The following is a 27,711-nucleotide window of genomic DNA, read 5'->3' as shown; positions in this document are numbered from 1 at the left end:
TCTGCGGGTACCTCGTGATGTCACCGCAGCCAGGAATCCAGTATTCTGGATTCCCTTCTCTGTCATCTGCCTCAGTAGACCCACCGCGGCTCCTCTGTTCCAGGCGAAGATGAGTGGGCTTTAGGGCACCCCGCAAAGCGCCTCGAGGGATGCTCTGTCCCTTTCCAGCCGCGTCCGGCCGCCGTTATCCCCATCACCTAAACGGGGTCCGGTTGCGCCCCCCTCTCCCAGGGGTCAGTCAAGACCACGGGTCCTGCATCCAGGGACGTGCCATTGGTCCTAGGATCCCCCCACCCCCGCCACTCCGCACACGCCCATCCGGCGACCCACGTGCAGCTGGGCCACGGCCGGCACCGCACCTCTGGGTCTGCGCGTTTCCGGGCGCTTTCTGGGCGCAGCCCCACGACGGGGACCCGTTGGGGACGGAATCCGGGAGGCCGTGGCGGAGTGGGGGTGTCCCGGAGCCCGGGCGCTGGGGCGCTGCGGCCCGCTGGCACACAAAGGCGGCGGCGGGAAGGCGGGGCGGGGCGGGCAGGGGGCGGGGGCGGCAGGAAGGGGCGGGGGCGGCGCGGGGCGGCGATAAAGCCCCAGCCGCGGCCGCTGCTCCAGCACTCGGGCTGCACGGGCTGCACGGGCTGCTCGGAGTCTGCAGACGCCGCCGCCGCCGCCTCCTTCCCTCCCCGCCGCCGCCGCCGCCGCCGCCCTCCCTCCCCGGCTCCCCCGCCCCGCCGAGACCCGGCTCCGGCCGCACCGCGCTCCGCGGCAGCCACCTGGGGATCCGAGCGACGGGCGGTGAGTACCGGTTGCGTGGTCCCCGGCGCGGGAGGGGCGCTGGGGACCGGTCCCGGGGCTCCGCGCGCCGCCAGCTCGGCTCCGCGACCTTGCGCCCGACCCGAGGCTGCGGGGCGAGCGGGGCCGGGGCGCCGTCGTCGAGGCGGAGGGAACTTTCTCAGGCTGCCTTGGCCGGGACTGGGTGCGCGCCGGCTCCCGGTCCCGCCCGCTGCAACCCCGAGGAGCGCCCGGGCCGGGCGAGGAGCGGCGCGCCTGCCGGGGCGTCCAGGTGTGCCTACATCTGGGAACACGAGGCCCGCGGAGACGTTGCCCGAGCTCGGCGTGGCTCCTGGGGGTCCATCCCGGCTGGCGCCCCTGACCCTGAACCTGAGGAATCCGGCTACTCGCGGGCGTCCCCTATCCCGTACTTCGCCTGGCTTGTCCGCCGGACAGGGAAAGCCTGACTCTTACTCTCTACCTCTGACTGAGCAAGGTGGAGGGGACCAGGGATTTGAGGAAGAGCTTTAAATTGGCCTCTGTATCCGGTTTAACTCTATCTAGCAGATCTCTGTTATTTTCGTCACCTGTCGAGGTGGGAATTGTGAGACTGGTTAGTGACTAGAGATAAGGTGAAAGTACTCAAATTCTGGACGGAATTAGGTATTTAATTTGCCCACAAGCTGAGCGAGGAGGGAAGGCTTCTATTACATAAGACAGCACTGCACCTTCAGGTATTATGGAAGATGCTATTGAAGATTTTAGTGCTTTAATGAACAAAACATAATCTAAGTATGTTTCTGTCTTGAGATCTCTTAAGTGCTGCTGTATCTGGCTTTGACTAATTTGCAGAGATTGTTCTTATATTTAGCATCAACATAAAAAGATGCTTGAAGGTTTGTCTTCCTCTTTCAAGCCAGGGAACAGTTTATTTCTCTGAACTGTTCTGCAACAATTTATTTGATAATTTAGTACCTTGGAGATTTTATATCAAAAGTTGAACACAGATGTCAACGTTGCTAATTTGTATATCTAAAGCACACTTAAAAACTGAAGGTACTTTCCATGCTATCTGCATATCTAAATCAGTAATTATGTGCTGTATGCAAAATGTAAGCAAAGATTTCTTTCAGGTATACAATTGAAGGTACTAGCCCAAATAATCTAAGGTTTCTTTCAAGCTCTAGTTTTGAATCCTTATTAAAATTATGTTTGAAAACACTGTACAGCGCAGAGCAGTTATTGAAGGTCATGAAGATGTCATCCATCATTTATTCTAAGGAATGAATCAATGCAGAAAATTTCTGCCTCCCATGAAGTTCATATATTAGTGAAAGGACAAAAAGTAGTGAATCTCTGAAGGATATTATTTGCAGTTCCACTCATGGGTGATTAAACACTGGCCAGAGAGTGTTTGAGGTGGAAGAGTTGGAAGTGAACTGGTGACCTAATCAAGTCCCCAGCCACACTTTCACATTGCTGTCCTTTTCCAGGCAGTCCTTCTGTCACAGCATAGGGGACTTGGGATCACAGGCTTTTCCTCCTTCTCTATTCCCAGAGTGCATACGGGTGATGCCTCAGAGTCTCAATTCTTTGACCATCTCAATCCTGGGACCTTCACCCTCTCCAGTTTCTCAGTACACCAACCACACCTAAATCCTGCTTTCACTCTGGGATGCTCAACTTCTGGAGTCAGAACCTCCAGGATTTTTAGGTCTCCAAACCACAAGCTTATTTCCTCCCAGGTTGCAAACTGGTACTGACATTGTAATCTTCAACACAGAGATCTTCAAAGCCTCCTCCTTCAGGTTTTGCAAGTGACCTCGTGGCCCATTCTACTGAGAAAGTAGAGGTCATCAGACTTGCTCCACATTCTGCTGTACCTCTCCTCCCCAAACTTTTCTCTATTTACCCAGTCATCCAATAAATCTTAGGTATCTCATGTGTCAAGTATTTTGCGAGGCCTTAGTATATGGTAAATATAGCAAGCTCTTGTTCTCATGGGACTATCATTCTTGTGGGAAAAAAGCAGACAGAAAGCAAACATAAATATATTATAAAATCTATGATAACTGAATAGAGTAGAATGACAGAAGAAAAATCAAGTTGAATTAGGAACTTGGCGAGGATTAGAGAGAAGACCTCTGTGTGGCAATGACTAATGTCTCTCCTGAATCCCTATGCCTCTCTGTTTAGGAATCGTAGTCCCCTCTTTCACTTTTGTGTTCAGCCTCTCCCTGTGAACTCTTTTCTCCTGTAGCAGTATTTTTTTAAATGCTGTAACTTCCTTCTTTGCATCCTACCTCACTTCTCATGACCATTACATATCCCCAGGCTCTTTAAACTATTTACTACTTCCCCAACCCCTCCTTTTTTTCTCAGTTCCTGCAAACTGGTGTGGCCTCCCCAAAGTGGAAAACCTGCACTGTATCCTGAAGAAGCAAACTCCTGCGTACCATAGATCCTTCTGCACATTTGATGAGGCATGTGCATGATTTACTGATGCTTTTCCCTGCTTACCACCTATGCTTTTCCTTCTGCTTCCCTGGCATTTCTGGTACCTGCTGGGGTTCTCCAGGGCTCTGTCCCCATCCCTCTTCTACTTTGCCTAGAGTCTGGGTTAATCATGCTTCCACAGTATCAACTATCACCAGAGTCAAGTGAGTCCAAGGTTGGCATTGCATTAATAGCGTTCTCCTTGTGTTCCAACCAGTTACCTATGTCTATTGGATATATCCAGTTTCATTAAGAAAAAAAATACAAAACTGATTTTAGCTTTTATTGCCCACCCCATATCCACATCACCATTAGCTCAAATATGTCTCCCTCTTTTTTTGGGTGGTGGCTCCTTCCGTCTCCAAGGTATATATGCAGAAGCTTCCAGTGATGCCAGACTTCTGCATTCCCACCCTGGCAAGTCACCAAGTCCTGTTGCTTCTCTTTATTGTAAGATCCCATAAATCTCCGCTGTGCTCATGCTCACCCTGCCTTGTTGTAGTATCTAGAAGTAGCAAAATGGTGGCCAGTGTGCCACTTCTAACTGGCAGATGTGTTGTTGACCTGAACAAAGTATACAGAAATTGAATTAATATTTAGAAATATGGATATGTATCTTAGATTTGTAGCCTCTCTTACATTCCCAAATAGGAATGCTCCTCTCAGTGACAGTAGTTTTGTGGCTCCCGTGGCATCTGAGCCTACAACCATAGGCTGAGACAGCCATTGGCAGCCTGGGAATCCCAGAGGCTTGCTTCATGGTTTCCCCCACCCTGTTCTGTATCTTTGTCCTCCACATTGTTGCAGGTATGATCCTCCAGCCCTCTGAAATTAAAATCTGCTTGTGTCCTTCAAAGTCAGTGCCTCCCTCTTGATTTGGGGATAAATCCCAACTCTGAATAAGTATCTCAGATTGAAAAGGTGAGCAGTCTATTATCTTTGGGTATGGTTGTACCTGAGTCTCTCAGAATGCTTTTGACCTGTGTATGGTGGCTAGTGCAGAACTCTAGTGTTACCTCACCTGCTGTTTATATCCAATTTCACAGCCCTCACCATCCTCCCTTCTCAAAGCCCCCCTGGAAGGAGATGGGGTAGGGTGGATTTCACATCCGAGATGGCAGTGGGGAGACTGTGAGTGTGGAAGCACAGGCTGCCCCAGGAGCCCTCAGCCCTAGGAACATTATGGGCCCAGAGTTCACTCAGCTGCCTTTGGACAGACCTAGCACAGAGTCCAAGTTCCTCTCAGTACAGAGCCAGGGACTTTCCCTGGTGCTCCTGGGACTCACCAGGCTGCTGGTTCTTTATGAAGACCTGGCAGGATCTCTCGTTCTTCAACTCCTTCCCACATCCCTACCTTGTATCCTTCCCCAAACTATTTCCTGGCACACTGGGCTTCCTGTAGACTCCACATACCATGGAGCTGGGCTGTGCCCTCCTGGTTTTGCTCTTGCTGGACTTCTGCCTGCAATTCCCTTCCTCTTCCTGTGTTCAATGTCTGGCTAATTTCACTCTTTTCCAGACTCGGGTCTAGTTCACCTGTTCCACAAATTCCTCCCTGGCAATCAGTACCCTGGTCCTCTCTAGCACGTAGGCAGTACACACATACATACACCCCCTACCTTGTGCATACCTCTGAGATGGCAGTTGCCATCATAGAACATGTACTTACATACTAGACTCAAAGCTCTGGGAAGATGTGTCTGTGTTTTAGTTTCATTTGCACCAGCTGTGGTGTATAACAGAAAGACACTTAAGTGTCTGAACTAAACTGCCTTTGTATTTTTCACAGGTCTACTGCAAGTTTTATGGAAGAGTGCTTGTTTTAGGCTTAAAGTCAAGTTCTCCCCAACCCCACCCTCCACGTCTGGTTTTGGTATCTCTGAGTTTGATATATACCTTCACACTTTTAAACTTTGGGGTCAACCAGTCTTTTGAAGTAGAATATTACTTAGATACGAACAGTATGGAAGTGCTTCTGTGCCCATGTTCACTTGTACTGTGCTCATCTGAACCCTCCAGTTTGGTTCTCTTTCCTCCGGGTCCATTGGATGGATTGCATTTTACCTTTCATGTTTGCACAAGATTGGAGAATGCATTTTGGCTTATTTCCATTAACCTTGGTGGTGATGATGGTGATGCATGACCTTTCTCTCTCTTTTTTTTTTTTTTTAAACCATAGAATTTTCTGGCTAATATCTTTAGTCAAGTTTGGTTGAAGTGTCCTGGGTTGTGCCACTCTATATATAAACCATATATATAGAGTTTGTATATGGACCATCCAGAAATCAGTCTCTTTGTATAGTGGGTATCATTGAAATACATGATCTCAAAAGCATCTTATTAATGGTCCTATAGATTGAAAAAAAAGCTTTTCTTGACTTTTTCTTTTGGATCCAGCTTTCTTATAAATATCAGGATTAGATAAACTTTTTTCTTGGATATATTATTATATGCTTATGTACCATGATGTTCCTGCCTCTCTTTTTAAAGTCTATAAAATCATTCAGTATTAGTACCACAAATAGCATTGTGGGTCAACATGAACGTTTCTTTTTTATTCCATTTGGAGGAATATATAAAATTGTTAATAGGGTCCGCTCAACATGGATCTTCTTTGTGAATCTTTTCCCCCTGAATGTTCCCATCTTTTCTTTCCAAATCATCTTTCTTCATGAATAGATTGCATGCTTGGTCGAAAATCAATGTGGGTTCTTAAAAAATATGCTGAAGTGCTGAACGGAATAAAATACAAAAATTACCTTGTTAGGTTATTTCTTTAAGTTCCCAATTTGTGCGGGAATGTTGAAAGATGGTTTTATTATTCTTTTGAGAAATGAAATGCCACCTTCCATCCAATAAGCCAAGTCCATTTACACGGTCAGTGAGTCTCCCCTTTATTCTGCTGTTAGGTTTCTAGGTCTGGATGTAAGCCCAGTCCAGAAAAGTCAGCATCCTCCTGTGATTCCTTTTGTGCATGGGATGGCCACTGGGCCTAAGTAATCCTCTGACTATTTGTAATGCCATTGGTGTGTTTTGACAAACATGGCCCACATTTCATCCTTGAATTGATCCCAAGGTTGGGGTGGTCACCATAGTTTAAGATCAGATCATAAACACCCAGTATCTTGCTACAGTTTGACCTCAGACTTTGCCCTTCATTTCAGAAGATAATTTGAGAATTGGAATCCACTGTGCCTTTCTATTTTTATCAGTTAATCCTTAGGAGAAAAATAATGTAGAAGAGATTTTAATGTAAAAAATAATCTTATGAAAAGACTGAACGAATTGCTTGTAGTGGCTGCACATCTTGGTAAATTGCTTTATTTTTGTATTTCTACCCCTATTTCCCAAGTGAGAGCTTTGGTAACCTGGGGAGTTTCTCTTGAGAACATACCAAAAATAGCATCAGTGCCCTCTCTCCCTACCCTTCCACCTTTCCCCCTCCATAGAAGGGAGAAAAATAACCACTTGTTTTTGCCCTAAGTTTTACAGTCCAAATCTTGAGAGTGGGTGTGGGTATGTGAGAAAGTTTTATGCCAAATACAAAGCCCACTCCAAAATGAATAAGGTACCTACAAGTGAAAATAGATGCCTCTTTCTTTCAGGAAAGTACTATATAAATAATAGCAGTGTTTGCTGCTTCTACTAAAGCTCATCTTTTTCTTCATTTTTTAAATAAGGAATCTACTTTAAGAGAAGTTATTTTTGTTGAGGGTTTGGTTCAGATGATATGAACTATTAACTCCTACATTATCTTTTGCTTAAAGTACACGAACCTAAGTCAAAATAGCTCAGGCTGAAACACAGAACACCAGGGGAGAGCTTTTGCCTTCCCTTGCTGATCCCTGGCATGGTGGAAGTGGCTCTGGCTCTGAAGTTCACTAGACCCAGAGACTGAGGGTCTTGAAGGTGCTCTTCTGCTTTGTCTCTTGTTTTGAATTCTCTCTAGTGGTTGTCTTCTGTCCCTCAGAGACCATGCTTGCAAATAGATCCAGGCTTTCTCCTTATACCCTCACAATCAAAGAGGGAAAAGAGACTTCCCTGCCAGTTCTAATTAAAAAAAAAAAAAAAAATCCTGGAGAGGAGCTCTGATTGGCTCCCAGTTCTGGTCATGTGCCTTTTCCTGTGCCAATGACTGTTGGTGTGGAGAATGGAAAACTGTGATTGGCTGAGGCTGAGTCACATGTTCAACCCCGTAGCCAGCAGGGGAGAGCATACTGAGAAGAGGGTGTGCAGGGCAGGCAAGTTACCCAACTGCCATTAGTTTTCAGTTGGCAGTGTGTGGCCTCCTTGAACCTCATGCCTGCCTCCAGGATAGTTAGGAATAGCACTCCCAGTCATACAGTCGGGAAAGAAGAGTGTGGAAAAGCTGAGGTGGCCGCAGTCATACAGCCTGTGTGTATTGATGCCAGAACCTGGACCCGGGTTGGTAAATGAATGAACTGTGAGCCAGTAGCGGATTTCAAAGATTTATGTCTCAGCAGTCTTTATACTTAATCAGAAAGAAATTCCCATCAAAGCACATGGCTCTTTTTAAAACATGGCATGATATCCTTCAGTAATACAACCAAAGCACACCAGATGGAAAGAGGCCAATATAATATTTTTATGATATTTGAAGTAATGTTTTTGTGCCTTCTCCCCCACCCCCACTCCAGTTTGTTCCTTAGACACTTTTTTTTTTTCTTAAGACTGGAGTCTAAAATTAGTGCTGAACTTTGGATTGAGAAGGTAGAGTACATTTATACAGAGTCCAAAGTAATAACTTAGGCTGCACTGAATACAACTCAAGAGAACCAAAGAAGAAGTGTGGCATGGTTTCTAAAAGGTGCCTCACTGAACTCTGTTTGGGACTTAACTTCTGAAGTTTATAGTTACCTTTATTTTAGAATTTATCCCTTCTAACTAGCAGAGGTTCTTCCCTCTCCTCACCCTCCCCTCCTCCCCTCCTCCCCTCCTCCCTTCCTCCCCTCCTCCCCTTCTCCCCTCATCCTCTTCCCTTCCTCTTCCTCCTTCCATCCCTCCTCCCCTCCTCCCTCTCCTCTTGCTCCTCCTCCTCCTCTTCTTCCTCTTCCTCTTCCTCCACCTCCACAGTGGTAAGGAAGAGTGAGTGGGGAGGCTTTGGAGTCCAGTAGACTTTGGAGTCCAGTAGACTTTGATTTAATCTAGTTTCTGTCCATTGGAAGCAGGAGGCCATGGCCACGTTTCTGCACTTTCCCAATCTCCACTTTGTTCATCTGTGAGCAGGTCTTGAAGGTGACCACCCCTTAACTGTTGTGGGATGGAGAGTGGATCTTAGGTGCTGAGCACAGTGGCAGAAATGGAACTGGGTTGGAGAACACAAGGTGGCGGTGGCCGTGGCCCTACGGTATGTTTGTCATAGTAGTACAGGCAGGGGCTCCACTTCTTCAGGACTCATTTCCATTGTGTCTTTGCCCTGGTGAGAAAGTGACTTGCTCAGTGTGTTTGCTTAGTTCCCTGTCCTGTGGCACTCTGGGCGGGCAGTATTCCCGTGGTCAGCACTCTTTTGCAGACTTCAGGCTCTTCGTGTGCTAGCCAACAAAGAATGGCTGGTCTGTGACACACCCTCCCTCTGACTCCACTCTTGCGTTCTGGGGGAAAACACTCGTGTTAGCAAGGACTCTTTTGAGGGGCATGTTGCACCAGCTCTGGCAGCTGGGTGCTCTTTTCCCTTGAGTTAGTTGTAGAGTGAATATCTACTGGGTTTAATGTATAGGCCTTTGCAAGTGTAGCTTCCAGAGCTGTCTCTTCTCATCCTTGTTTTTCAGACTGAAAAAAGTCACTTGGCTATGTAATGACGTCCGGGTAGCTAGGAATAACCATTTTGAGCATGCTTGATTATGATTTGATTCCCTCGATATACAAGAGCATTCTAAGAATGTTGGATTAACCTTAGCAAACATTTCCAGATAGGAAATGCATTTTCTGCTACTGTTGATAAGCCTTTTTAGGATTTAATGGCAAACATCCATCTGGGACTTTGTATGACACTGGGTATATGCCTCCACCTGAACCATTGTTCTGAGAGTGGCTGGGAGATTCTGTGTGCTGGCTTCATTATAAAGAGAAATTTCTAAAGATGTAGATTTTCTCTTTGAAATCAATTTACTAAAAGACTCACACAATCTTTGGCCAAACCTATGTTAATTTCTTAATGATATGTTGGTTAAAATAGCAATTTGGAGGAATAGCCAGAGATGCTAAAGTATTCATAATAAACCTATTCTTGTGCAGCAAGGTGGTAAATTATGATACCAAAGTGGTGATCATACTAATGTGAATTAGTTCAGTATAGTTGAAGGTAGGAAAACATAATTATTCCAGTGTAGATACATTGCTTATTAGCCTGTTATTTCTTTGGGCAAGAGATAGTCCATTTTTTAACATGTACTGTGATAAAATCATGTTTTTGTCCTGCTCTCTGCCTTGTGTTCTAGTTGTGTGTCTTCTCTGTCCTGCTGGGAACTCTCAAGTCTGTTCTACCCCTTCTGGGCTCATTCCACTGTACCTGGCAAGGAGGAGCATGAAAGATGCTTTGAAGGGGAGAAGGAAATGAAAAGTTGATCCTTAGTGTGTCAGTTACTGCTGGGCATGTATTGTATGTGACCTTGTTGAATCCTGACAACCCTAGTAAGGTAGAAATTAGTCTTAGTTTATAGTGAAAAGATTCAGGTCGGTAGACAATCTGCTCAGAGGCTCTGTGCTGGGAGGAAGACTCCAGGTCTGCATGTACCCATGTGGACGGATGTTTTCAATTCTAAGATGCTTTTTTCAATGGCCGAGTCTAACCATAGGGGGCTGAGCAAGGCCCACAGAGTAAAGGTCAGGACATGGTTGGGCAGAGCATGAATTTGGAAGTTGGAAGAACTTGGGATTAAATCTCAGCTCTTCCTTTGGTTGCTGGGTGACCTTAGGCCACAGATATTCCCTCTGTGCTCCATTTCCACAGCTGGAGAATGTCGAAGATGAGGATGAGAAAGATCATGTTTGTCCTGTTTCACAAGCAAGGAAATACTGAGACCTAAGTCCCTTGGCAAGGTCAGGGCTGTGGCAGATTGAAAAACCAATACCTCTGACCCCTGTTTCCTTGACATGCATGAAGTCTGGGTACAGTTGGCACACACCCTTAGCAGCCCCCTGACTTTGGCCTGTTCCCATCCATTTTCCAGAGCCACATGAACAAGCCATGTGGCTGATTCATCTCTTTCTCTCTAGGTTCCCTCCCATGTTCCTGAAGGGCGTTCTTCCCTGAGTGTAAAAGGGATTCCACTGGACTTACTCTTGATGTAACTTCCCTGCACAGGACTTTGGAGGTGGCAGCCTTGTAGTATTTGAGTAGTGTTCAGTTAAGGAGCTAGTTTTGGTGCACTTATTCTGTAACAGGTGCATGGAGAAGTAGCTACAAAACAGCCACTTAGGCAGGAAAGGCACATCTGTGATACCTTGCAATTCAAGATAGCCTGGAACAGTGGCTTACCATCATGGGGATGCAGAAGCAGTCAGGGAGGGCCTTGTTCATAGAGGATTTAAAAGCAACAATGAAACTATCATAACACTGATTTGCTTTTTATTATCATCATGTGTCTTGGTGATAACGTTCCTCCACTGCAACAGACTGATCCTACCACCCCACCCTGCCCCTGAGTCCTGCACTGGGACAAGAATCAGCTGCCAGAATGAGTGACACTAATGAGGTGTTTGGGAAGTCAAGCTGGCAGTGGTCAGTGCGTACTGAATCGTTGGCAGGGCTACACAGAAGCCTACTCCCTCCCTGTGGGCCATGACTGGACTCCAGGAGAGTAGCCTGTGAGCATGACTGGAGCAGTCACTGAGGCCTGTGCAGCTGTGGCCTAGGAACATGCTTTATAAATGTGCATTGCCTTGATTCATCCTCCAAGCAGCCTGGAGAAGCTTGTGGTCCAAGGTGGTTCTGTAGATGAGGACCCTGGAGGCTCCCTGAGGTTGGGGAATGTAGACAAGCAGTGAGATACCTCCCTGTCCTCGTGTGTGACTTGAGGGCAGCAAGGCTCAGTTTTTAGGTGACCAGCTGGGAGTCTGAGTGGTGCTAACACAAAGCCCTTCACATGGAGAAGTGGCTTACATGTCACGAGGATGTACGAGAGGTGAGTCTCCATGTGCAAGATGAGCTGGCAGCTGGCAGCTGATGAATATGGGTGCCTAGCTAGCCCTGTGATGATACAGCCCTCGTTTTTTTCCTTTTCCTTTACTCTCCATGGAATTCTTTTTGCCCTAAACTTTGCAGAATTGGTATTTATTGATTTGTATCAGCTAAGAATTGTTTGGTTGGCTCTCTGTGACTGAATGCTACAGATCACTCCCTCACAGAGGAGAAGTTACTTCCCTTTAAAAAAAAGGATAAAAGTTTTGATGAACAGTTAAAAGTTACTTGTATGTAACTTTTACTTTCATTCAATACTCATGACTACAAGACCCAGGAGTATACAGAATTGCAGGAAGGCCCATCTCTTCTGGGCTAGGTGCCCAGGTGGACTCTAGGACCTGAATGCTGCCTTGATAAGTCATCAGGAGGAACAGAAATGGAGTGTTTTCTCTGTGAAAAAGAATGTTCCAGTTTAAAGACTTTGTGTCTGAACATGAAGTGACAATCTCTCCCAAATTGTTCCTCAGGAAAAAAGAGTTGCTATCTCATGGGGTCCTTTCAAAATCTTTCTAGTTACAAGGTCCCAATACATTCATTAGTTTACAGAAAGGGTAGGTGGATGGCACCCATGCATGAGTGGTTGAGAAGATCAAGGGAAGGCATCTTAGCCTGAAGTAATCTCGGTCAATACTTGTGCTTATAAAGATTATGCAATGAAAAGGTGCTATTTTTTTTTTAAAAAAAGGGAAAGACAATGAATACACACTATTTATTCCTGAGATCATAATGTCATGATTGCCAAGTGTTGCATGTTGTGTTAGTTCATGTAATGCTAGCTGCTGTAACAAATAAACCCAAACATATGCCATGGCTCAAATGCTGTGGGAGGTGATTTTCCATTTGCATAAGGCCCATAGTGAGTGTGTCTGTGTGAAACTGAGTAATTCTATGACCCAGCCTCCCAACATTTTGTGGTGCTACTTTATTTCACAGGCAGTTGTGAAGGCCACGGTGCTAGTCAGCATCAAGCTCATGACAGCAGAAACATCATGGATGATTGCAGATGAGAGATACTGATGTTGTGAGCTCATGGATAGTGTGATTCCCCTCTGCTTCTATCTCTCCATTACAGTCAGTCTTATGGTCACATGTGTATTCAGTAGAGGCTAGGACATGTGGCCAGCTTCACTGTCAGGCAGATGAGGAAGCGAATCAGCTGAGGAGCTGGCTACTCTCTGGCAGATGGAAAAGACCCTTAAAGGACATTTTTAAGAAGTAACATAGTCACTAATCTGCTGCAGGGGTCGTGAATATATTTTTACCTCCATGGGCAATGGTCCTGCTGCATTGTTCAAGGCTTGTTGTGGCTTTGGGTGGGATTTTTTCATGGCAGTGTCACACATGGATTTGGAAAGTGTTGTGTCACATGCACCTTAGACAGTGAGGTGATGCTACGCTTGGAAACTCAGCAAGTGATGGCAGGCTCTGGCAGCTGTCTGTGAGGAGTCTGAATTCAATTGCTTCATGGAAAGTGGGAGTGGAAAGAGAAGCACTACCTCTGACTCTCATGTTATTTCACGTATTTGTCATTAATCTTGTTTAGTCTAGGTTGACCTGCACCCGCAAGGGCCATGCAGGTCTTCTCTGTGGGAAGAGGAGAATTGGTGGCCCTATTTGAGAAATGCCTGGTGCTCATGTGGGAATTAGAGGTCAACCAAAGAAGTCAGGAATTTGTTGGAAGAAGGGATGGCTGACTCTGAAGTGGAGAGGGTCCTCAGGTGTGCTGGAAACTCACTTCTGCACCTGGGAGTGAAAGGAGAGGTGAAAGTTCAGGGTGGCATCCGTTGGCCCTCTCCCTGGGAGAAGCCCTGGCCCTGTCCGTCTTGAGGTGGGCCACCTCCGCCTGCTGCCTGCTGCCTTGCCTCCTGGCTGTGTGATGTGGTAGGTTACACAGCCTCTCCACTTCTCTCTGGGTGAGATGACTAGTCACAACTCTGTGCATAGCAGGAGCTTTATAAATCTCCGGTGAAGCCACACACCAGCCCCCTTGTTGGGGAAGTCCATCTCTAATGGACTGTGAACAACTGGGGTGGTGTCGTCTATAAAATGCAAATTTCATGATACAAAGAACTGACCCTGTCCACCCCCCGACACACCACACACACACACACTGCCACAAACACAGCCCTGAGGATTCCCCAGTGCTTTGTCTCATGCCAGAGGTTAGATAAAGGTGAGAAAGTGACCTTTCATTAAGTCTTTGACTTTCACTTCTGGACATCCTTGTTCTCTCATGTTAGTTTTGCATGGGGCAGGGGAAAATGGCAGGTCCTATGAGGAGGAGTTTAGGTGTACCTGCCATTTCCGACAGCATCATGTGTGGTCCTCATGGCAGCTCTCTGAGATACAGGGAGGAGGAGGAGGGTTATCACTGGTCATAGATGGGAAACCGAGTCCCAGAGCAGCGTGTGACTTATCCAGTAGAGTCAGGCCTAGGATGAGACAGGGCTGTTCCACAGTCATATTAGAGTGAACTCAGGTTTCTTCTAGGAAACAGCTCAGTGTCCCTGTCATTGCCCCAAGATACCTTCAGAAAGTTTTGGCATCAGCTGCTACAAGCGAGGTTGGGGCAAGCTGATGGAAGAGCCCCCGGATTTGCTAACCAAAGCCAAGTTTGGGACTGTGCTTCCTTCCCGTCACCTCAGAGGGTTTCTAAGCTTTGAAGAACGGTTTTGGGTTAGTGATGGCTTGCTGGAGTTTTAGTGGAGGGGAGTCCCAAGTGTATAAATATGGAGTGTCATCTTTATTTTATTCCATTGAGATTTATTTGTTTACAGACTTTGTACTGAAAGAAGAGAATAAAAAAGAGCAAAGAATTGGAGATAAAAGCTTCTTAAAATGGAAGCTGTTAACTGTCTCCTCTGATCTTCCCCAAGCCTCATTTCCTGTCCTTACTTTAGAAGTATTTCCAGAACCTGTGCCTGTGGACATACATATTTTGATTTATGTGTTTAGTTTAGTTCTGAAGGTAGCTCTTATAATTTTCTTCCACAAGTTAAAGTGGGGGAATCAGGGACCATCTTCCTCTTATATGGTCCAAACTTTCTAGGTAACTCTGTGACTTGTCATCCATGCCCAAAGATAGGCCGAAGGATTTGGATGGACCAACCGAGTGGGTCCCTTTTGTGGATCCTGGGTAGAGAGGAGATCTTGTTACAAGAACCAGAGTGAAAAACAGAAGACAATGATTCGGGTATCACAAGATCACTTCTGCGGATGCCAATGCTTGTCTCAAAGCAGCACTACAGTCATCTAATAAAAATGGAAAGTAACAGCTCCATGACTACCAGTGGAATCCATTTTTTTTTTCTTGTGGTGCTGAGGATTGAACCCAGGGCCTTGTGCATGTGAGGCAAGCACTCTACCAACTGAGCTATATCCCCAGCCTGGAATCTCTATTTTTAATATAATGTCTTTGATGGATTTGGAGCGTGGGTAGGAAAAACACTGTCTATTTTCTCTAAGTCTCCTTTTCAGTGTTTGAACTGCTGAAGTGAACCGCTTGGGGGGCTCAGGTGTGCTCGGAAGCTGTTCTGTCTGTTCTGAGCTCTCCCTTTTCTCTCCTTCTCAGCTTGTATAACACTAGCTCAACATTCTCTTTCTTTCCTTCTCTTTTCCCTGGGAAAAGAGATAGCAGATGTTATTTGGGTGCCAAAGGAAGAAGAAAAACATAACATGGCTGATAAAAAGAGCTGCATTTTATTTGTATGATGTCAGAGAATGTGGTGGCTTAAATGATGTCACCTATTGGGATCCACAGCACGGAGCATGGAAGAAATCTCAAGTTTGTCAGCGCACTAGGGCTGTTGCAGAGCAGAGACTGACTAAAACCTAACAAACTCATAAGAGCTGGGTTGACAATGAAAGGATCCTTTGGACTCGATGAGAAGCTTGCTTGTTAGGGTATGTTGATGCGTTGACTGGTAAGCACCGTGTGAAAGCATGTAGTTGGCCCAAGCCATAGAACTAAAACCTGGGCTAGTTCCATGTGGCCTGTAAAGAATTTTCTCATCAGCAGGGCACAGGAGGCTAATGTGTCACCAGTTACCCGTACTAGGTTCCTTCCCTTCATTCCCAAATGTTGGGAACATCTTACATAGATAATATGAGAGAATAGTCCTGGGTGGCAGGTTATTAAAATTGCTAGTTTCTGTGTCCTTTTATTATTTCTAATTCTGTCTCACAAGTTGTAGAATAAAAGTTAAGGGTTGAAGGTTTGCATGTGTCAGGAACCACCTAAGTTGTGACTCGTCCTTCCACTAGCTTCTAGATGTGTTTGTTGTCCCTTGTGTCCCATGACTTAAGCTCTAATGCTTTCCATTCTTTGTCATCCTTTGGTTACCCTTTGTCACTCGCCACCACGGGTAGCTGCTCACCTGGGGCACTTGGGGCTGCCTTTGGGGTGCTCACCTCCTCATGCTGATTTGCTGAGGAGTGGGACACTGATAATTCAGCAGTGTTGGGAGCAGAGGTGAGGCAAGCAGCTGCCTTCCAGTTGCCTGGGGCTCCTCGCCCTGGTATTGTCTCACTTTCTGCCTGGGGTTCTGGGTCCTTCCAGGGCTCTATCTTCTGCCAGTAAAGCTGTGAAGTCTGGCTCTGCCTTCCCTTCCTCCTTGTCATTTCTGCCACAGTGCTTTCCTCCTGGCGTCGGGCCTCTGTGACTTGTTAACCGGGAAGCACATGAGCTGCCTGTGCAGCCTCTGAGGCCCTTTTAGAAGCAGACGGTGATCCTAAGTCAGGTGACACCCTCGTTATTTAGCACGTGTTACTGCTCCAGCCTGTCTTCATCCCCAGACTCTGCTCTCTGCTACCCTTGATGGACCATCTTGATCAACCATGAGGAGTGTGGAGGTGGCCTCACTGCAGGGCCGCAGCTCTGGGCATGTACGAAGTCACCGTTCTGGCTCCTTGGAGAAGGATGTTCTTATTTATACATGGTACCATCCTCCAGACAGGTGTCTTGCTGCTGTTTTGGAAATTTTCCTCTGGGCCTCCAAGGTTTGAATCGGTCAAGTTTGGGAGTGTTTGTTTTCTCAGGAAAAGCAACCCTATCCAAGCCATTGTTTCAAAAGTCACTTGGAGCATTAAAACCTCGAATCATCAATTCACAGAGTTGAAATTTAGGAGTGGATGGGGCTTCAGGCAAGTCATATTGAATTAAATGTGTAGAGCACTTTAAGACAGCATTTGATTGTACATTTGAAATAGGGAATGCAAATTAAAATTCCTCCTGGGTGCTTTAAATCATGCATTATATGTGCACTATTTTCAATTAGCTGAAGGAAAAAAATGAGTTCGGTATGGCTCTATTTTTACAGCTGGGAATTGCTCAGAGAACACAATTGACTATTTCATACATGTGAGATTTATTTAAATGACTCCTGGGGCATTTGCAGTTTAACCAATAATTGAAAATATTGTTGCAGTGTGGCAGGTAAAACTAGGAAGTCATTTTGCATTCCTGAATAGGTACTGTAAACTCAGTAGCAGATTAGAGACAGGCAGACAGGGAGTTCGATCAGTAGAGATGCAGTCCTTCACATTTCATTCCTGAAAGGAAGAGAATGTTGAACTGTGGGGTAGTGCTTTCAGGAAGGATCTCAGACACCAAGGTGTCATCTAGCTTCTTGTTTTTAATGTGCCAAACAGACAAGGGTCGGATCAGGTATGAGGAGTTCTGTGCTTCTCCCAATTCTCCTCTGGCTCTTTGTTCCTCCCACCATCCCCTATTCTTTGCACCTTTGCACTTCAGATATCGCCTGGAATGCTGATAAGGAGAGAAAAGAGAAAGCTGAGTCTCTCAGGATAGGCCAACCCACCCCTCCATGGCTGTTAAATACTTTACTAGGGATTTGGAATGAATGTTCCTACTGCAATGATGTTGCAGTGGGGGTCAGGTAATACCGTACTAAAATCTATTATTGCTCTTGTGATTCAGAAACAGTAGAGGTTAACTAGGCTTTTGGAGGCAGAATGAGCAGTTAACCATCAATTTCTAACCTTTCTCTCTTAGAGAGGTTCTCATCTAGGGGCAGTCCTTCCTCTCTCCTCCAGTGACATTTGTCAGTGTCTTCAGACATTTGGCTGTCACAACTGGATGGAGGCTGCTACTGGTTTCTCCTATATAAAGACAAGAGATACTGCTAGGTATTCTATAACACAAAGCCCTCTACAGCAAGGAATTATCTAGCCCAACATGTCAGGAATTAATTATTAAAAAAAAAAAAAAAAACTTCTCTAGAATATGTCTATGTTCAAGAAAGAAAGAAAGAACTTTCCCATATTTAAGTGTATGTTCAAGAAAGAACAAATGAACTTCCCCAGATACTTTAGACCATAACCTGCTGTAAGATGGTGGCTACTGTAGTCAAGCATAGCTTGCTGTGTGAATTAAGTTGGTCTTTGAAGGCCTCTGTGTATTGGCTGTATATTGAGCACCTTCATGTCCATGGGCCCTATTGGGTACTGGGTGCAGAGGTGAACAGGACAGACAGGGTCCCTGCCAGGCCCACAAGCACAAAGAGTAGGGAAAATGATAAATGTCCCAATCAGAGGGAATTTAAGCTTGGATCTTGAACCTGAAAAGAGCCTGCAGGCTTAGCGTAGAGAAGGAAGCCAAGTCCAGACCAGACAGCCACCTCCTGGGCCATGGAGTGGGGGTGGGGTGTGCGTTTCCTTGCAAGAGGTGAAGGAGGCCATAGGAGGGTTTGACTCAGGTCTGGAGGGCCGCCATGGCTATCCTGTCAGCACAGTCAAAGGAGCAGGGCAGGCAGTGAGTTGATGCAGGAGACCCATGTTCTGGTCCAGAGAAGTGATGGCTTGGACCAGGGACCAAGGAGATGGAGAGAGAGAGAGAGAGACCATTCAGGAAATACCCAACAGGTAGAATGATGGAACCTGTTGATGGTCTAGATGAGCTAGGGAAATGGTAACTCCCAGACTTTGGGCTTAGATTCTTCTATGGATGGTTGGTGATATCACTTAATGGATGTGGGGCCAGGGAGAACAGCAAGTTTAGGAGTAAAGAGTAGTTTTTCCTCCTATCCTTGAATTTCCACGAGAACTTCTACATAACTTCCCTCCTTCCTTCCAACACTGATTTAGGGTTTACTTGCAAGCATTTGAGATTTTTCTCCTGGGTCACCCCTCATTCCAGTGCCATCACGCTTGTCCTTCCAGTGCAGTGCAGAATGACTTCCAGGGGGTCTCTGCAATCATCGTGCCTTTCCTGTTGGGTGCTGTTTTATCCATCTAAACTCACGACAGTACTGAGAGTGGCTTGAAATGCAGACTTCTACCCTAGAATCTGTTGACCCCTGGGACGGGGCTTGTCTTGGCTGTGCCACACTAAAACTATTTAAAAATTACTGAAGGCTAGTCTCACCCTATTTCAGTTTCAGGCCAGCAGGAAAACACTTCTTAAGAATCTTGAGCTCAGCAGCCTTAGAAAGGACACAGGAAGGTTGCCAGGGCCTGGGCCTGTTTCCCCAGCCGCCCAGTGCCCGCCAGTCATTTCCTGACCCTGTTCAGATCCAGGCTGTGCTGCTGCCCTGGGGAAGGCAAGAACCCTCAGGTCTGCTTCCCTGAGGACACGTGACCAGATGTGAAACTGGCAATGTCACCTAGAAGCCTTTTGAGTTCCTTCTGCAGCAAAGAAATCAAAGAAATGGCCTGCAATTTAAAAAAAGAGCATGAGTAAATTTAAAAGGCAGTTTTAAATTCCTTTGATTTTTGGAAATTAGATCTCCTAAATATTTTGCAGTAGGAGTAAAGGTTAAGATGGAATGTGGTATAGACCTTCAGAGGCAGAAGAGAGGGTGGTCTCAGCCCTTTGTGAGGAGACAATAATGACACAAGCCACCTTGGACAGAGGCCTCAGGAACTGTCCTGCGAGGCAGAATCCCACAATTCCTGAGGTTGGGATGCCTGTTTACCCTTGTCACAGATGGAGGAACTGAGGCACAGTGGACTTGTCAAGTCATGCAGTTAATGTTCTTGGAGCTGAGATTTGAACTGGGATGGTTTGTCTCAGGAGCCTGCAGAGGCCAAGTGTAGTGTCCTAATTACTTTTATTTCTTTCTAAGACCAAGAATTGATGTTTTCACAAACCAAATAATTATGAGAATGTACAATTATGAAACACATATTTGGATATCTTTTAAAAGAATATCTTCAGTTTTAGTGTGCTTGTAGTATTGGAAAAGAAAGTAATAGAAGGATTTGTCTTAAGATACAGTGGCATCTGGTGGCTGACTAAAATCTTAAAGTAGTTTCATTTTCATTTTCTTTTGAGATAGTTGTGGATTCATACACAGTCGTAAAAAAACAATCCAGGATGATCCCATAATCCTTCCCCTGGTCTCCTGCAGAGGTAATAGCTGGCATGACATCGTGCAGTGCTGCCAGGGGAGGTTGGCACAGATGCAGTCCATCCTAATGTACATACCACAGTTGGTGTGTCCTCATCTGTGTGTATGTGAATTGACTTCTGTGCAGTTTTATCATATGTAGTTTCATGTGTCCATACCACATTCCGGACACAGAAGAGTTCCCTCACAAGAACCTCTTGTGCTCCTGTTACAGTCACACCCACCTTGGCCCCTCCCTTTCTCTCTGTCCCTGACAACCACTACTCTCTTATCTGTCTTATCATTTTGCATTTCAAGAATGTCACATGAACAGAATCACACACCATGTCTTATTTGGGGATTATCTTTTTCACTGAGCATAATCCCCTCCAGCTGCACCCAAGTCGTTTTGTGGATCAGTGGTTCATTCCTTTTGCTTGCCCAGTGGTGTTCTGTGCTCTGCATGGTGCTCTGCATTCTCTTTAGATGTTCACTCAACAAGGAGCATCTGGGTTGTGTCCAGTTTAGGGCTTCTAGAAATAAGGCTGTTACAAAAGTGGGTGTAAAGGTTTTGGTGTGAAACATGAGTTTTCCTATCTGTGGAATAAATGTTCAGGATTGCTGGATCAGGTGGTTAAGTGTATGTTTAGTTTTATAAGAAACTGCTGAAGAAGTCGTGCCATTTTGCATTTTTCTCATCAATGTGTGATGAGTCACCCCGTTTCTGTGCATCCTCCCCAGCAGTTGCTGTTTTCGCTGGTTTTTATTTCAGCTATTTTATAATGATACCTGGTTTTAATTTGCTTTCCTTAATGGCTTATGACATTGAACGCCTTTTCATGGGCTTATTTGCCATCTTTATGTTCTCTTCAGTGGAATGTCTCTCTGTGTCTTTTGCCCATTTCCTAAGTAGATTCTCGTTTTTAAATGACTGGGTCTTACGGGTTCTTTATGTATTCTAGATACTAATCCTTTATCAGATATGCAGTTCACAGATTTTTTTTCCCCTGCTAGTCTTTTCATTATCTTTACTGGATCTTTTGCAGAGCAAAATTTTTAATTTTGACGAGGTCCAGTTCTTCAGTGTTTTAGTTCATTTTCCCCCTTTTTTTGATATTCATGCTTGTAGTGTTAAATCTAAGAAAAAGTAGCATTTTAATTCCTGCCTCTTATAAGGTGCAGTGACTGAGGGTTGAGAAAAGGCAGTAGGACATAGTGGCATTAAAGTATGAGCAGTTCTTCTAGCTTCTCTGTTTGGGGCTCTGGTGTTTGTTGCAGAGAGCTGTTGGTTGGGGTAATGGCCCCAAGGTTGACTGTGTCTTGCACAGGCTGTGAGATGATGATGGGGTGAGAAGAACTTATTTCCAGAATCATCCATTGTACTTCCTCACACGAGGCATTTTTGCATTTAAGACCCTCTTACTGGAGCTCCGTCCTTTCCCTTTCCCTCTTCCTGCTTAGATAGTCATATCCAGCTCATGCTGCAGTGTCCACCCATGTGGCCTTCCCCCAGAGTGCCCTTTCTGACCCCCTTGCCCATGTGTGCCTCAGCTTTCTTACTGTGCATTGCACTGGTTATCAGAGCATTCGGATGGTAAATATGTAAAAATGAACACAAATATCAATTCAGTAACAAGATGATTTGATGGAAGTCTGTTTCCCCTCTGGACCAGGCTCTCTCAACCTCAGCACTATAAGCATTTGGACTGCACTGTTCCTGGATGTGGGGGCTACCCAGGGCCTGGGAAAATGTTTAACAGCTTCTACCTACTGCATGTCGTAGCACTTCCCTCCCCGCTCCTACTCAGTTGTGAAATCCAAAAATGTCTTCAGACATGGCCCACATGTTCCCTGGGGGACAAAATCAGCCAGATGGGGGAGGAGAAATACTTAGGACCCCGATTTGATCAGTGCATGCTATGTGCATGTGTTAAAATAGAAACTGTGCCTCATTAATATGCACATTTATTACATGTTAATTGAAAAAATTTAAGAATGAAAAAAAAAATCCAGGAGAGTAGCACCAAGTCATGTTGCCCTTGTTCCCTCCCCGTCCTTTATCAGATATGCAACTCCTGGCACACACACATGCTGCATTGACACTTGTGGGATAAACAAGTGGGCAAGCTGTACTTCTATCAGGCCTTCTTTACTTGGCAGCCTTGGAAATCACACCCTGCCTTCAGAAGAGCCAAGTGGGTTTAATTGTGAATTCAAGCCCTAGACCTCTGAGTCCCTGGCCGCACAGCTGAATGTGGGTTTCCTTTCCTTGAACGCAGCTGACTAAAATAGGAACAGGCGAGCTTTGGAGTTCCTGCCCGATGAAAGCCCATATCTGCTCTTAGGGCTGTGAGGTACCCCACAGCTCAGAAGATCACTATTCTTTGCTGGGCTCAGAGGTCTCCCACTCTGGTCTCTCCTTCTGAGGAAAAGAGGGCATCTCGCACACAGGTGGGACCTTCCAGAGATGGCCTTTTTAGGGAACTCTGGCCCAGGGAAGTCCTGGATACCTGATTTGGCACTCACCTGCTGAACCGCCCTGCCTCTCTGGCAGGCCCCCGTCCCTTGTATGAGGGAAGGGAGAAAAGTAGGGGTTTGGGGCAGTTCTCCATAGCTGAGCAGGCACCTGGGTATAATTGGCACAGAAAGTTGCAGGGCATAAGTACAGTGATTGAAGAATAATTTAGGGTGTGTGTGAACATTTCAGGTTTTCTCTGTGCCTGGCAGTTCTACTCCCTGAACCTGGATGATGGAGCTGCTTTGGTTCAGGAAAAAAAAAAAAAAAAAAAAAAAAGGTGGCCAGTGGGGAGAGACCAGGCAGGGCCAGGAGGACAGGATGGTGGGTGGAGATGGGTTGCAGCCAGCGGGCTCCCAGCTGCTGCTCTGTGGGAAGGGTTTCAGGAGGTGGACAGCTTCAGGAAGGCGGGGCTTGTCCTCCATGGGAAACAACTGCCCAGTGACTCAGCCTGTGTGAAGGCCTTCCACGAGCTTCTTACAGGAGGAGGAAGTGCAGCATAATGCCTGCATCCCTCCCCCCTTAATGCCTGCATCCCCCCCCCTTAATGCCTGCATCCCCCCCCCCCCCCTTAATGCCTGCATCCCTGCTCTAGCCTCAAAACTTCTCCATGGACCACAGGCAAACTTGGAGTGATAAATTTGATAAGCGGGCTGGCAGCCCCCCACTTTAATTCCTGGTCACACAAGCCTTCCCTTTTAGGATTTGCAGAAGTAATTAGCTGGTTCCTTCCTCTTCCACATGGAGAAACCTCAGGTTGAAATTCCAGGGAGAGCCATTATGTAGTTTGGTGTCAATACAGTTGTTGCTTTGACTGGAAGCAGGGTAGGACTTGCGACCTCAATTCTCCATGAAGGAAGTCAGTGCATGACCCAGGGGGAGAGTGGGAGCAGAGGCTCTGTTGTTTACATCCAGAGCACTCATCCTCGGCCAGCTTCATGGGGCATAGGGGCTGCCTGTTCACCGTAGGGGCTCACACTCACATGTGGCAGCATCCTGGCCTCCACCCTCTAGATGCCCCAGCACTCCACCCAAGCGTGTCAACCAGAAATGTCCCCATACATTGCCAAATGACCCTGGGGGGCAGTGTTATCCTCACACATGGACGAAAAACAGAATGAGCCTAACAAACATTATGTTCCCTTCTCCTGCCTTGTAGGCTGTGGTCAGTTGTTTATGCCAGGCGTGTGGTAATGTAAGCCCAGGACAGAGAGGAGAAGGCGACGTGTTTCTCCACCTTCTCCTTGACTGGACACACAGGTGAAGAGTGCCAGCTGTCAGCTCCAGAACTCTCTGCCTTGTATGAGCTATATAATCTACATAGGCTATTTAATTTTCCAGGCCTTAGCTTCCTTCATCTATGAAATAGAAATACTAATATCCACTTCTTCTTCTTCTTCTTTTTTTTTTTTGGTACCAGGGATTGAACCCAGGGGTACTTAGCCACTGAGTAATATCCTGGGCCCTTTTTATGTTTTATGTTTTGAAACAGGGTCTCACCTAGGGCCTTGCTGAGTTGTTGAGGCTGATTTTGAACTAGCAATCCTCCTGCCTTGGCCTCCTGAGTTGCTAGGATTACAGGCATGCACCCACACCTGGCTAATGCTGATTTTTACTACATGTTGAATATAGAACTTTGGGTACAGTGTTTTTCATATAGTAAATCTCTTAATCCATTCTGTTTGCTATAGCAAAACACCATAGACTGATAAGCTTATGAACAAAATAAATTTATTGCTCAGTTTTACAGACTGAGAAGTCCAAGATTGGGGCACTCATAGACTCAGTTTCTAGTGAGGGCCTGCTTTCTGGTTCAGAGATTGTACCTTCTAGCTGCTTCCTTGTGGGGTCTCATTTATAAAGGCACTAATCCCATTCATGAGGCTCCACCCTTGTGAGATAATCATTTGCTAAGGCCTAAGTTCTAATAATATCACCTTAAGGGTTAGGATTTCAACATATGAATTTGGAGAGGATACAAACATTCAGACCGTTTGGTCTGATATATACATTTTTAAAATTAATTCTAAATACCAAATATTGCCTTTCATTAGTCAGTCAGTAAATGATAGCTATTGTTTTAATATTTAATGATATATTTTACAAGTTCTAAGCATATTGGATTTGAAAAAAACAAAACAGTGTTGCTCCCACCTAAAATGGTAATGGAACAGTTAATTTCCAGTGAATTACAATTTATTTCATAAGCATTTATTGAGTTTCTACTATATTGTTGGTACTATGCTATATAAAAATATAAAGAATTAATGCACTATACTAACTGACATTAAATATGTAGTATATAGATTTAGAGTAATAAATAGGTCAGGTTATGTATATCAAAATAGAGCTACCATATACTGAAAAAAAATAAAAATAAAAACATGAAATGGCCTACGGGTTACAACAGGGCATCATGTTCATCCCAGTCTGGGCAAAGGGACCTCACTGTAGTGTTCAACTCTTTCTCCTTTTCCAGTCCGTGCTATCTTTCTTTGTGTTTTGTTATACTCTGATTTAGCAGCTTTCAGCTAATCCAGAATCTAAGTTTCTGCTGCTAATATTTTCAAAAACAGAAAAGAGATGCTTGTTTTAAGTGATTGTTCTATTACCAAAGTTTTGAAAAATACCAACAGTATACAAAATAATAAGCTATAACCATCAAAGATTATTATGTGGATAGTAATTCAATATCTGCCCTTTTAGTTTTTTTCCTGTGTCTATGTGTAATTTTTACATAATTGATTATATCATAGTTTTCTTTTTTCAATGAAGACATAGCCAGAATATATCTCTCTGTGTTTCTTCAGAGCTACCTCCTAGCATATGAGTGATACTGTGTCAACTGGATGTCATTGCCTTGTCCTTACTGTTGTATGTCATGACCCATGTTCTGCCTGAAGCAGCCCACCAGCCAAGGTTAAAACACAAGTGATTTGAGAAGGAATTACTTCCAGGCACAAACAGTGAGGGAATGGGAAAAGTGGGAATTAGAACAGGAAGAAGCTCAGCAAGATACCGTATCAGGTGAAGTCCCACATGCAGAGTTCAGAGAGAGCTCAAGAGTTGGTCACAAAGACCAAGGGTCAGTGGCTGTTGGCCTCCCAATGGGAATGGTGTATGGAACTCTCAGCCACTTCAAGGCCCACTGAGAAACTGGACTCGGACTCCCACTAGCAATTGTCCAAAGGCAACAGGTACAAACCATTAGCAACAAAGCACACAAAAGCTACAGGATAAACTACACAAAGCTGGTAAAAGGTCACCCAGTGTCCCCTCCAGTGGTGATTTAGGTTGCAATTAAAATTGCTAGTCCAATTATTTATTGCAAAGAATATTGCAGTGATATTGCTGCTTTGAACATTTTTGACTCAGATCTTGATATTTTATAGTTGATTGATAAAAGGCATATTACTGTCTGCAGGGGCATATACATTTTAAAAAATAATTCTGCATACCAAGGATTGCTTTTCAGAAAGGTTTTTTTAAATTGATTTATGCTTCTAACACGTGCTGCTCACCTTTTACTGGCAATGATATAGATAGCATTGACTTCCTATTTATGACTCAAAGACCCATAGACAACATCATTGTTATTCCAAAGGACTGGAATTGTCATATTCACGGTCCAGCTTTGGGTATAGACTGAATAGATAGTACCTTAAACTTGGATTTTTAAGATTTTATATATATATATATATTAAAAAGAATTTGAATTTTATTGGAGTCTTTATGAATTCATAGTCATTATTATGAATTTCCAAAAGTACTAATGCCTCATTAGTAAAAACAATATGATATTTTTTTACATGCAAAAAAAAATGGCACTTTCTTATTTTCAAAGATTGAGAGCTACTGGTCAGTATCATTATAATGTTTTGGATTACCTCTTGGTAGTTGGATTCGGAAATCAACGTTTGTGGCATTACCTATTAAAGACTGGCCAATAATAAAAGTTGGTAGGACTTTGTACAATAAGTAAAATAGATGTAATGACCTAAGTCAGCCCATGAAAAACACATCTTAGAACTACGAATGATATTTTGGTATGTACTCATCTCTTTCCACCCCCACCATTACCAGCCACTGTCTTCTCTTACAGAATCACTGAGATTTACCAGTATTGTCTTATTCTATCTCTATATCTTAGATAGTCTAAGGAAACTAAAAAGAAACAGATAGGGCCTTATCCAGGTGGAAATGTTGTGCTTGGCCCATTTTCTTAGCTTGATCTTAGAGATTTTCTAGATAGTTGTTGAAATACAATCAGCATGTTGCAAGTCCTGGGCCTGGAGGAAGAGCAGCAGAATGGAACCCACACTGTTGAACATCTGCTCAGATCCCGATGCTCTGGTAACTGGGTGGTTACCGTCTTTTCTGTACTTACTTAGTTTCTATGACCACCCTTAATTAAGATGTGTCTTCAGAAATGGTAGAGGAGAAAGCAAATATGATAAAGATGGTGACTTGCCATTTATCTATTAGTGGACAACAGAACTGGGTTTTTAACCAAAACATTAAAAAAAAAAAAAGTAATAAATACCTCCCTCCTCCCTCTCTAGCCTCTCCCTACCTCCCTAACAGGGATTTCCACAATACACAATATGTGGGTAAAAGGCCCTCGAATGTCAGAGCATATTTTATCAGTAAATTATGTGTTTCTTTATTGAAAAAAACCTTTTAAGATACTGTTGTTGTCATGTATTTCAGTGGTTGACATTTCTTTCCCAAGCATTTTTAGATTCTTTTCTGGCCAAATAGTGTAATTGAGTGAGTGTACATTTTAGAGTTAGATAAAATTTTAATAGAAAAATTCAGAGGCCTCCAAGTCTCCAGAAACCTCTTTCAAGCACATTTAAAATCACTGAGCTGCTGTGCCCTTGGCATTTCCTGTTTGCTCTTCTCCAGGTTGTAAAGATGCTGACTCACTTTGACAACACTGTCTGCTTCCCAGGGGTATCAAGATACACTTTGGTTTGCTGTTCATCTGATTTGCTTATCTTAAGAAAATTTGGTAATATTTGGAAAATGAAGACAGGTCTTGAAGGACAAATTTCAGTCAAATTTGTACAGGTTTTCAGAGACTAGAGTCCTCTTCTGGTCCTCCTAGGGGATCATATTTGAAGGGTAACCCTAATGACTTGCACTTTAATAGTTACTGTCACTTTGCAGCCGTGAGTCTTCATGGGTCAGCTCTCAAAGGATGCCTAGAGTGCCTCCTACCAACACCCTCATAGGTTAGACCCTTACATGTTGGCAGAATCTTGGTGCTTGAGAAGCCCTGTCAAGAAAAACTGTGTAGCAATGTCATCATTCTCAACAGTCTTTTCCTACTTACTGTAGTCCTTCTAGAAGAAACAGTGTGTCCAGAGAAGATTAAT

At 44.8% G+C, this 27,711-nt stretch overlaps 1 protein-coding gene across 1 annotated transcript in view; it reads left to right on the top strand.

Moving 5' to 3' along the window:
• The first annotated feature begins 669 nt into the window (after window positions 1-669).
• Window positions 670-27,711, top strand: part of Serpine2 (serpin family E member 2) — a 59,473-nt gene continuing 32,431 nt past the window's right edge. The window contains exon 1 of the mRNA XM_046440001.2: window positions 670-792. The gene's annotated coding sequence lies outside the window, so the exon portion shown is untranslated. The remainder of the gene's footprint in view (window positions 793-27,711) is intronic.

The sequence above is a fragment of the Marmota monax genome, unplaced genomic scaffold (genome assembly GCF_021218885.2).
Source record: "Marmota monax isolate L192 unplaced genomic scaffold, Marmota_monax_Labrador192_F-V1.1 WCK01_AAM20220418_F8-fsc00041, whole genome shotgun sequence".
Classification (NCBI taxonomy): Eukaryota; Metazoa; Chordata; class Mammalia; order Rodentia; family Sciuridae; genus Marmota; species Marmota monax.
Note: the sequence above shows the minus strand (reverse complement) of the source record. Positions and strands in the feature narration are given on the sequence as shown.